Source organism: Mixophyes fleayi, chromosome 2, assembly GCF_038048845.1.
Source record: "Mixophyes fleayi isolate aMixFle1 chromosome 2, aMixFle1.hap1, whole genome shotgun sequence".
Classification (NCBI taxonomy): domain Eukaryota; kingdom Metazoa; phylum Chordata; class Amphibia; order Anura; family Limnodynastidae; genus Mixophyes; species Mixophyes fleayi.
In genome coordinates this window covers 146,139,339-146,151,821 of record NC_134403.1, presented here as the reverse complement: position 1 = coordinate 146,151,821, position 12,483 = coordinate 146,139,339, and positions in this window count along the sequence as shown.

The window sequence follows — 12,483 nt, the reverse complement described above, 5'->3', positions numbered from 1 at the left end:
ACTGTCAACAATTCTTCATAATAAACCAAGAACCGTGTATAGGAAAGCATATAATTTTAGAAACAAGCTAGTTCCCAGCTTCCTACCACATGTGAATCAAGAAAAACCAGAGACTTTGTTTGGCGAAACAAAGGAATGTTACTTTTTCTGTAACCATTTCAATGCAAGTAAGACCACGGGGCAGAACAAAAGCAAACTCTTTACTATTTTCCAATTTAACAACACAGGGAGATAATTTAAGATCAAAGACAAAATGTCCTGTTATACTGTGAGTGCCATTTACCCTTTAGAATGTCCCTGAGGGCTTCAATACGTGGGATGTACCATAAGCAGCCTACATGTAAGAATTTCCGAACATCTCAGAAATATTAAGAAACAACTAGAGTTACACATCATTTCTGATCATTTTTTTTAAAACATCATGAACATGACCACACCACCCTGAAATGTATAGGGATTAAAAGAGCCCCTAAGCAGGGGGATTACATCCAATGTATATCCAGAGAAGAGGCCCACTGGATATATGATTTGAGTACTTTTTCAGCGAAGGGTCTTAATTTGGATTTTGATTTGGGCACTTCTTTAGAAAATCACTAAACTTACCTCCTAGTAGCTTTAGACTTACCATTAAGCAAAAACTGCAAATAACTATCATTACGGTTAATGCATTTACCTGCTTTTTACAGAATTATGGGCTATATATCCCTCCTACTAGGTTGCTGCTGATCATCTCAATAAACAAAAGGTGTCCCAATTGCACTCGCAGTAATGATGATATTGTATATATAACAAATAAAAAACAAATAAAAAATGTACAATCTTGATATTACTAATCTATATAAAATGAAAAATATAACAATATTATACCAGCATGGATAAAAATGCAGAAAGGTAAATCTAACTGAAAACTGTATACGTTCTTGTTCTTGAAAAATGAAATGTTATATGGAGATGATTACACAAATACACTATGCACAATTAGTAAGTCAAGATGACAAATAGGTGGTTTGACCAGAAAACTGTATATGTTTTTTTGATGGAATATAATATGGAGATGGTTTCAACCAAAACTATGCACCATCAATGAGTACCACAAAAAGAACAATAGTCACCAGGGAGAGAAGAAGATGGTACATGTCCCACTCCTATCCACAAAGTCCTGAAGTCAATGGTCTTAATTGTCCCAATGGCAACTTGATATAAAGGTCCTTGAGAGAGTCACAAAATCAGTCCAAATGGCACTTTCAGCTTCTCATGGAGACCGCAGTCCAGGGATTCATTTACCTCAAATGAACAAAGACATGTTCTCATTACTGCGAGCGCAATTGGGACACCTTTTGTTTATTGATTTAGTTGTTCAAGGAGGGATACCTTAGCCTGGGATTGAGCGCAGTGTGCATATCCATTCAGTGCCACTGATTATAATTTATGTTTTTACCTGCTTTTATTTTTTTATGTACAATATTCGTTCCCCATATTTTTACTTTTATTTTTATATTTAATATTATTATATTTATTTTTTGTATACACAGTACCTTGAGGACATGTACATTCCTGGTTTCCATTATTAAAAATGATGTTTAACTGATCGTGAATGTATTACATTTCTTAGCTTAATATACCAAATATTTGCATTTTACATTGCTATGATTGTTTCACTCTTATATGAGGACATGTTTTTACACAACATGTTTTAATCACGGTGTTGAAATCGCTCACACACATTGTTTATCATGTTAACCATCTCTGCTTACATTCTCTCTCTCATTCCATGAGATACTCTTCATCATGTTTTACTGATTGTTAGATCAACACATATGCTGTATGGATGGACACTAATTTAGTTAATTAGAGGGCTTTCATCCAGGCTTTATTTTGTTAATTTGTAAACATCCTCTACTCACATTATTCCTGAGGAAGCCCAATAAAGGTCACGGGTGAAACACGATGGCTACACTGCCACATTCTTTGAAAAACCTAATTATTCAGAACAGGACTTCTATACGAGTTTTTCTGAAGTAATCAGCATAGTGGCACTGACAGGACTCTGCCCTCGTCATGTACCCTTTAAGGCTACACATCACGGACGCTGAGACTTCTGTCTGCAAAGGATTACCAAGCAGCTTTCTGCCTGCAACCCTGCAACATCGTCGACTAACACTCGGGAGCCCTAGTACCGATTTAGGTGTCATCTCCCTCTCATCTGGAGAGATAAGAGGGGTACCTACAGAAGACTCCTTGGCCAATATGTGGAAGATAATTTTGAGCATGTTATCTGTGATGGACTGTGTCCATCTTTTTGCAAACTGTGCGATTCCGCCCCCTACTGGTGTTAATGAGGGTTGATCCTGACAATAGTCATTGTGGAGTCTTCTGATTTGATTTTATTTCTTTTGGCCCCCAAGGGATGTTTGAATGTAGTAGGTATATTTTGTAAGCCATATTGTCTCCCTGCCGTAAAACTTCTCATGTCTCTGAAGTACTGACGAGCGTAGGAAGAATACTCAGGCTCCTGTATTGTAGCCAGTAGTTAGCTTTACCCCCAGAGAACTTCTGTATAACAATGCCCAATTTTTCTTCCACAAAGCAGGGAGCTTTCAAATGGGAGTTTGGCTAGAATATTTTTTTTTAAGTGTTTGTAGCTAAAAGGCTCAACCAGAGGGCTGTCCTAGCTATCGCTGCAGAGGCCATTAACCCTGCTGCAAAAAACAATAGTGTCAAAAGATGTTTCCCACAAATCTCTATGCTTTACTGTATAACTATAATGCTTTTCAACATGTATCTGACTGTAGCTTTTACTGGATATCTGTATTAAGTGTATCTTCCTAAAATCTAAGTGTTCTTGTCACTAGAGCCATATCTACACCAGTAGTAGTTCCATATAAACGATGAATCCTCTATCTTTCAGGAATAGTATTTCTGGATGACATACTATCCTCAAGTGCATCCACTTATAGGACTATGCTCCACTTCTGAGCCTCCTCATCCCTGATTGTATACATACATTTCTTCAATTAGAGTAACTCTTGTCCACCTGAACCTAATCTTTGTCACGGAATTGCAGAGATAGCCGCTAACCGGTATTAACGCAAGTGAACAGGGAGGAGCGGAGTCTAACGTACCCCCAGTATTCACCAGGGACCCCCGCAAGGGAGTTTGGGCTTAGCTGCAGAGGGTACACATGTCGCTGTTCTCCAAGACAGTCACTGGTGTAGCGGCAGTAGTAGACAGGCGTAGTCAGACGGTCCAGGTCAAAGACAAACAAGCAGAGCGGCACACAGGGAGTATCCAAAGAGTAGTCAGGTCAAGCCAAATAATCAAACCAGCCGCGCAACAAGGTACCAATTCGTAACACAGAGTAGTAGGAGGCAAGCCGAGTCAGAACTGAAGAACACTGGATCAGAAGTTGAGGAGACGCTGGAGTAGGGAGTGAACCAATACTCGCGCACCCTAATGGTGTCAGAGGATGCTATATAAACAGTAAGGTGCACCCTGATTGAGTGACAGAGATTCGGTGGTCAGACACGCTGACCGCCGACAGGTGATCGGGGATAGCGTCCTGTTGCCTAGCAATCGAACTGCGGGTTGTGAGCTTTAAGCCAGGGAAGGCCCAGAATAACAGGATTGACGGACTAAGGAAGAATTAGGAAACTTATCCACTTGGAGTGAAGCTGTCAGAGGATACTATATAAACAGTAAGGTGCACCCTGATTGGGTGATAGAGATTCGGTGGTCAGGTACGCTGACCGCAGACAGGTGAGCGGGGATAGCAATGGGATGCGAGTGAACAGAGCCTGCGCATGGCGTGCAAGGGAACAAGGGAGCATTCCGTTCCTAGGCAACGGGATGCGGCTGTCGGGAGGGTGCAGGCGCCCATCTCTTGCACTAAGTGTCAGTGTAGAGACGGCACCTAACAATCTTTAATCAGCACCTTCACCACCTGTTGGGCAGTCAAACTCCACTTTCTTTATGGTCTTCAAAAAAGGAATATATGAGACTCTGTGGAAGTCTGATCCTGCTCCAGAATTTATAAGTATGTTTAAGCAGAATTTCCATATTGTTCAAATTAAACATCACAGGTGAAGCCTTAATCTCTCCAGATTCATCACTAGAGGAATATTCAGATCAACTAGGGAATCACATTCTGATAGAAAATGTGTCTTCCAACCTGTATTTGTCTGAGACCCTGCTCTCTTTAACCTCTGAATGATGCTGAGAATTACATGTATGCAAAAAGACTCTTATCACAGGCTTCCCAAACTTTTTGCATTCCATTGTTTATTTATTTTACAGGCTCTTACCAGATTACTGACAACCTGACATACTAACTAACAATAAAAAACATATTTAATGCACCACCCCTAACTTAGGGGCTTACCTAATGTGGGAGCCCTTCGGCTATTTGGGATCTGACGCAGACTCCATTACATTGCCAGTAGTAGCTGACTCAGTCAGTGTCCATATAAAATGTATCCCACTCAGAGCAGCTCTGTTCCTACTATTATCCGGGTCCTCCATCTTGTGACCTGGCGCACTGCATGCACATATGCAGGCCAACGAAGCCAATCCAAAACAACTAAACCAAATCTGCTCCTGTGGTAGCAGACTGGTATCCCTGGGTAGCTAGCGAAGTCCTTGACACGCAGCATAGATTAGTGTGTCCTGGATCACAAAGCTCCTGTACTACAGAAAAACAACAAACTACTACCTGCCCTACCTATTCTATAGACAGGAACAGACAAAGGGAAAGACGACGGGCTACCTTATATACCATCTGGGGTGTGATTTCTGTAACTTGTCTCTACTCAAGCTGGACAGGAAATCTACTCTAGAGTTATACAAATAACAATAAATTGAATACTCTTTTATGTGACGCACCTGTGAAGGCAGCCTACACACACACTCGAAATAGGTCTCACATCTTTTTTGGAGGAACATTACAGCAGGTGAAACATATAGATTTGAGTGGATAACTGCAGATTACCTACCTGTCTCTTCTACAAGCAGAGAAAGGAAAGGGAGAAATGTTGGAACTCTTATAGAACCTTTTCATCAATTTCTGACATTTTATGCATGAACCTTTATACAGCTCAGATCTCCAGACATACATAAGTATTGTACATTATAATTTAATTATCTCTGTAGTGGAAGCACCAGCCCTCCCCTAAGGTTTTTTATTACCCCGGAGTTATGGCTGTCATTGATTCTGAAGGAGAAAAATATTTAACAGCAGAATTGTTACTATTACAGTTGCAGTAGAACCTGGACCCCAAGCCACTTACACTGCTTGTTCTTCATTCTTCCAACATCTGTTTTTTTAATGAGGGTGCTTTATACACCACTTCTATTGTCCATACTTTCCATTCCAATTTTGGGAAAGATCAACATATATCCAATTAAGGTAGGCAGGCAGTTCCAATTTTACAGAGGGGGTAATCTGTACACAATATTCTTTGGTAACCACTTCCTCCCAGTCCCAATCCTCTCCAAACATATCATCAGAGATGAAAAACCTGAGAGATGAAAAACCTGTTGGTACATACACCAATCTGCCACAACATTAAAACCGCTGACAAGTGAAGTGAATAAGATTGATTATCTCATTACAATAGCACCTGTCAAGAGGTGGGATATATTAGGAGGCAAGTGAACAGTCAGTTCTTGAAGTTCATATGTTGGAAGTAGAAAAAATTGGCAAGCGCATTGAATTAAGTGAATTTGACAAGTGTCAAATTGTGATGTCTAGATGACTGATCAGAGCATCTCCAAAACCACAGGTCTTGTGGGGCGGTCACCATATGCAGTGGTTAGTGCCTACAAAAAGTGGGTCAAAGAAAGACAACTGGTGACAGGTTCATGGGCGCCCAAGACTCATTGATGCGTATGGGGAGTAAAGGCTAGCCTATATGGTCCAATCACAGAGAAGAGCTACTGTAGCACAAATTGATTGAAAAGTTCATGCTTGCTATGGTAGAAAGGTGTCAGAACACACAATGAAGCACAATGCTGCATATGGGGTTGTGTAGCCGCAGGTTGGACAGAGTGCCCATTCTGGCCCTTGTTCAACGCCGAAAGCGCCTACAATGGGCATGTGAGGGCCAGAACTGGACCATAGAGCAATGGAAGAAGGTGGCCTGGTTTGATGAATCATGTCTTTTCTTTTACTTCATGTGGACGGCCAGGTGCATGTGCATTGTTCGGCGGTAGTCATTATTCTGATTATGAGAATTGAGACACTGTAGAGACTGAAAAATTCCGATAAGGGCGACAACAAAGAAATATAGACTTAGTATAAAGCACACAGAGAAGATTTCCGACACGGCTGATATAAATTCCGACTACAGATAATGCCACCAGTGGAGAGTGACGTCACTTAAAATGGCGACAGTGAGATTGCCGGTTTTAAAGGGGCAATGCCAGGACCAACCGCCTGTATAATCTAATTGGAATAGTAATCAGAATTTTTCAGTCGCTGTACTATGTGTCGCAATTCTCACATTCAGAAAACCGTACCCTACCCACCACGTTCATCTGAGGAAGTGATGTCACCAGAATGCACTATGGGAAACAAGCTGACGGAGGCAGTGTGATGCTCTGGACAATGTTCTCCTGAGAAACCTTGGGTCCTGGCATTCATGTGGCTGTTACTTTGCCACGCACCACCTATCTAAACATTGTTGCAGATCAAGTACACCCCTTTATGGCAATGATATTCCATGATGTTAGTGGCCTCATTCAGCAGGATAATGCACCCTGCCACACTGCAAAAATTGTTCAGGAATAGTTTGAGGAACATGAGAGTTAAAGGTGTTGACTTGGCCTCCAAATTCCCTAGATCTCAATCTGATCGACCATCTTTGGGATGTGCTGAAAATAAAAGCCTGAGCCTTGGAGCAGTAGTAGTCATGTTATCGATGATCCAAATTCTGAAACAGAACATTCCTACAAAATAATTCCAGTTTCAATAATGGCGATAATAAGCAAATGCAGACTTAACATAAAAAAGACTCAGTACATCAGCAACACTAGTGTAATAGATTTCGGTTGAAGTTAAAGTCGGCACTTACATTTTATATCAGTGATCATGGGGACAGTGATATTTCTGAAGTTAAAATGGCAATGCTACCAGTCGCTGCATTTACAATCTAATTTAAGGTTTAGGGTTAGGGTTTGGATTAGGGTTAGGGATAAGGTTAGGGTTAGAATTACAAGTAGAATAAAGGCTTTTACATTATACACGTGGCGACTGGTGGCATTGCCGCTTTAAATTCAGAAATATCACTGTCCCCAAGATGACTGAGATAAAATGCAAGTGCCGGTTTTTACTTCAATCGGAATACATTGCAGAAGTGTCCGTGATTTACTGAGTTTTCTTATGTGAAGTCTGCATTTGCTTATTATCGTCATTATTCAAATCGGAATTATTTTGTAGGTATGTACTGTGTCAAAATGTTAAGCATCGTTAACATGTACCCACCCACCATGGAGGTCCCACCTCACAATTTTCAGGGCTTGCATCTAACGTCTTAGTGCCAGATACCACAGCACACCTTTAGAGGTCTTTTGTAGTCTCTGCCTTGAGGGGACAGAGCTGTCTTGCCCGAACGAAGGGAGCTACACAATATTAGGCAGGAAGCTTTAATGTTGTGGCTGGTTGGGATATATATATATATATATATATATATATATATATATATATATATAATGTAATGCACTGCATATATGTATTTCATTGCATACTGCAGTGCTGGTGAGGTTCAAGAATCACCAAGTCCAATACATGCCAAACTTTTACTGCTTGTTCTCCATTATCTCTCCAGTTCTTGATGTAAAATTGGATTCAAAATATTATATTGGTGCTAATACTGGAACCTATTATTTCACAGGAATATTAAAAGAAAAAAACATCTACCTTGAGTGCTAGACGGTCCTGTTTGAATGTATTTTCAGCAACATTTTATCTGCAGTCCTATTATAGTACTTGCTTCTCCAGTCAGGATCTCTAGCTAAATGCTGAGCTCAAAACTGGCCCAAACATGTCCTCCGTAACACATTTTAAAATACTATTGGAAACTATATATGGATGTTTATGTGATCAAAGTTAAATTCCAAATTTTGATCACATTTTGTTCAGTCTCACTCCAAAAGATGGAAGCAGTTGATTCATGTTGCATTCTTGATTCATAGCTACATCTCAAGTGAATTTTCATATTTTTGTCAATCATCATCATCATTTATTTATATAGCGCCACTAAATCCGCAGAGCTGTACAGAGAACTCATTCACATCAGTCCCTGCCCCATTGGAGCTTACAGTCTACATTCCCTAACATACACAGACAGACAGAAACACAGACTAGGGTCAATTTTGTTAGCAGCCAATTAACCTACCAGTATGTTTTTGGATTGTGGGAGGAAACTGGGGCACCCGGAGGAAACCCACGCAAATACGGGGAGAACATACAAACTCCACACAGATAAGGCCATGGTCGGGAATCAAACTCATGACCCCAGTGCTGTGAGACAGAAGTGCTAACCACTAAGCCACCGTGCTGCCCCAATAAGTAGTGTATCTAGTTAAGGTTAATTTGTTGACCAAACATTTTACTCCAGTTCAATTAATGAGCAGGTCTTCCTCTTTTCTCAGGATTGGAAACGTGTGTCAAAGTTGCACTGTTATTTCATACTTACCTTGAATAACCTGTTTTGCTTGAATGTAGTTTTCATGACAGAAAAATCTTTTTGCAGTACAAAGTGATCCTATATAGAGTACATTGTGATTGGACTTAATCCTAATCCAACTATGCTCCAAATGTAACATTCAAATCTAATCCTACCATAACAGATTTTAAATAACTCTAGAGTAACTTTGGCCTTTCTTATTTGTTGAGTATTTGCACTCCTTTCCGTGTGCACTGTCCCAATTTGCACAGACACGATGTCTGGAGGTATGCTAGTGTTAAATATGATTTTTTGTTAAGGTCTCATAAAGCCTTTGTTCAGCCATTTTTGTAACTCGCATAGATATATTACTTGCTAAAATAGATTTTTCTGCTGAAATGCAGTTTTGCAAGTTGCAAGCCCACGGCCTTGAGTATAAGCTGACATAGAGAACTCCTGTAAGAATGTAGCAAGATTTGTGGTTTCATTTTCAGCTTGTAGTGTGGGAGCTGTGCCCATGACTTTGGATATGGCAAACAGGAGATAAACCTCCAGCCCCCCTTGGAATAAGAACAATTGACACATCTGTCCTGAGAAGGGGGAGAAAGTTAAACACCTCATAAATAAGTGAGATAGTTAATCTGCAGCGCATCCCATAGACTATTGTATGCTTATGACGTAGGATTCATATATTCAGTAGGCTATAAAGACTTGTATCTTGATATCAATAAGCAGAGAATATTCCTTGTATACAGAACTTGGTCTGTGCCTATTCTCTCCAGCTGATTGAAGCGCTTCCAGATATACTTGACACCACAGGCAAACTTGGATCAGATTTTAAATCTAACACTAACATTACAAGTCAAATTCATTCAGATAAGTGCTATATGTAACAAGAAACTAACCTCTCTCTGACACTTTGCTTACATAGTACATGTACTATTTCCAGGAAGCCAGGTGCTAACCAACAGCAGCAGTTTGGAATGCAGTGCTAGTTCATGTCAAGCAACATAGAATTTACATCATTTGCCACCTAAGTGTGGGACAGGCCATAACAAGCTCACTACTAGATATCACATTCTAAGTCATTGATCTTTAAAATTAGGCACAACTCCAGCAGGGCTGTAGTAAATGCACGTAATTGTATATTCAAATTACATTTTATATGTCATGTTGTGCGTATGATGAGGACATCCCTGGTGTTAACCAGTAAAAGCCCTTTGTCAGTAAGCAGGGCTACAGAGGTTACTGAAAGGAATGGAGGAGACCCTACAGAAGAACACTATGAAAAACTGGTGTACAGTAATAAAGTGGTGTTACCTATAGTAACCAGACACTTGTTTTCATTTTCTGCATATAAGTGGAAAACTGTCTGAATCAAATGATATTATAGTCATGGCCAACAGTTTTGAGAATGACACAAGTATTGGTTTCCACAAAGTTTGCTGCTTCAGTGTTTTCAGACCTTTTTGTCAGATGTTGCTATGGTATACTGAAGTAAAATTACAAGCATTTCATAAGTGTCAAAGGTTTTTATTGACAATTACATTAAGTTTATGCAAAGAGTCAATATTTGCAGTGTTGACCCTTCTTTTTGAAGACCTCTGCAATTCGCCCTGGCATGCTGTCAATCAACTTCTGGGCCACATGCTAGCTGATGGCTGCCCATTCTTGATTAATCAATGCTTGGAAATTGTCAGAATTTGTGGGTTTTTGTTTGTCCATCCTCCTCTTGAGGATTGACCACAAGTTCTGAATGGGATTAAGGCCTTTGGAGTTTTCTGGCCATGGACCCAAAATTTCGATATTTTGATCCCTGACCCGCTTAGTTATCATTTTTGCCTTATGGCAAAGCGCTCCATCATCCTGGAGAAGACATTATTCGTCACCAAAATGTTCTTGGATGGTTGGGAGAAGTTGCTCTTGGAGGATGTTTTGATAGCCTGGTGTCCTTCTTGACACCAGGCTATCCTCCAAAAGTCTTCACCTCACTGTGTGTGCAGATGCACTCACATCTGCCTGCTCCCATTCCTGAGCAAGCTCTGCATTGGTAGTGCCTCGATCCCGCAGCTAAATCAACTTTAGGAGATGGTCCTGGTGCTTACTGGACGTTTTTGGGCGCCCTGAAGCCTTCTTCACAAATATTGAACCTCGCTCCTTGAAGATCTGATAAATGGTTGATTTAGGTGCAATCATACTAGAAGAAATATCTTTGCCTGCGAAGTCATTTTTGTGCATAGCTATGACTGCATGCGTTTCCTTGCAGGTAACCATGGTTAACAGAGGAAGAACAATGTTTTCAATCACCACCCTCCTTTTAAAGCTTCCAGTCTGTTATTCTAACTCAATCAGCATGACAGAGTGATTTCCAGCCTTGTTCTCGTCAACACTCTCACCAGTTTTAACAAGAGAATCACTGACCTGAAGTCAGCTGGTAATTTTTGGCAGGGCTGAAATGGAGTGGAAATGTTTTTGGGATAAAGTTTCTTGTCATGGCAAAGAGGGACTTTGAGATTAATTGCAATTCATGTGATCACTCTTCATGACATTCTGGAGCATATGGAAATCGCCATCATAAAAACTGAGGCAGCAGACTTTGTGAAAAATAATATTTGTGTTATTCTCAAAACTTTTGGCCATGACTGTAGTTAGAGCACCTTCTTTGGGTACAAGTGTTCACATCCTCAATAGTAGCTCTTGGCAGAGGTCTCCTTCACATCTATGTATGTATTTTAATATAGAAGTTTTTTTTTTCACTTTTATTCTTACTATAAAACCAGAAATCAGGTACTTATTAAGTGCAATAGCAAATTTTGTCCTTTAGTCAAAAAATGTGCAATGTGACTATTACAATGAATATCTATGAAAATGCGGCGCACAAGCACTGGTACATAACTGCTGCATTGTACACAAGGTATCGTATGTGCTTATGCAGAAAATGAAGTCCATAGTGGGAAAGATGGAGGCTGTACCATGTATTAAAATATGTTTCTGAGATAATAGCAACAATTCACTTCATTGGGGGCATATTTACTAAACTGTGTCATTTTGTAGAATGCACTAAATAAATGACAGCTAGAATCTGATTGGTTGCTATAGGCAACATCTCCACTTTTCAAATCTGCAGTTTAGTAAATCTAGCCCAGTGTTTATCATTCAAGTGAGCTAAAAGGGGAACTTGGCTATCAAAATGATAACAGCAAATATTGTATAAAGCAGAAACAAGAATGTTTACCACCTGGTAAAGGTAGTGGCCCCAGGGGCATTCCACTATAAAGCTTGTGTGTATAATGTAGTGTAGTGCTAGAGAAATTAAGGTAGAAATAATATCATGGTTGTAACATTAGGATAAAATACACACACTAAGGGGTAAATTTATTAAGCTTTTTAGTTTGAAAAAGTGCAGATGCTGCCTACAGCAACCTATCAGATTCTAGCTGTCATTTTGTAGAATGTACTAAATAATTGATAACTAAAATCTGATTAATTGCTATAGGCAACATCTCCACTTTTTCAAAGCTGCAGGTTAGTAAATATACCGCTAAGGGTTCATTCAGACAAGTGTATTCATAGAAACTGCTCATGCTGTGTTCCAACCTGTTGTGAGAACAGTGTAGGCATGGGTTCAGTGACCCAAATGACTACATACCTTTGTAGCGGCACCAATTATTCAAAATTGTGCATGCTTTGTTCTGACCCATGCTTATATTGTAGGTTTGCACTTCCTGACACTATTTTCAGTGGTTTTCTCCTGTTATGTTCCATTTAGAAAAGAACTGTCAAAAGTCTTGTCTGAATGAGTCCTATCCCTATACAATAATCT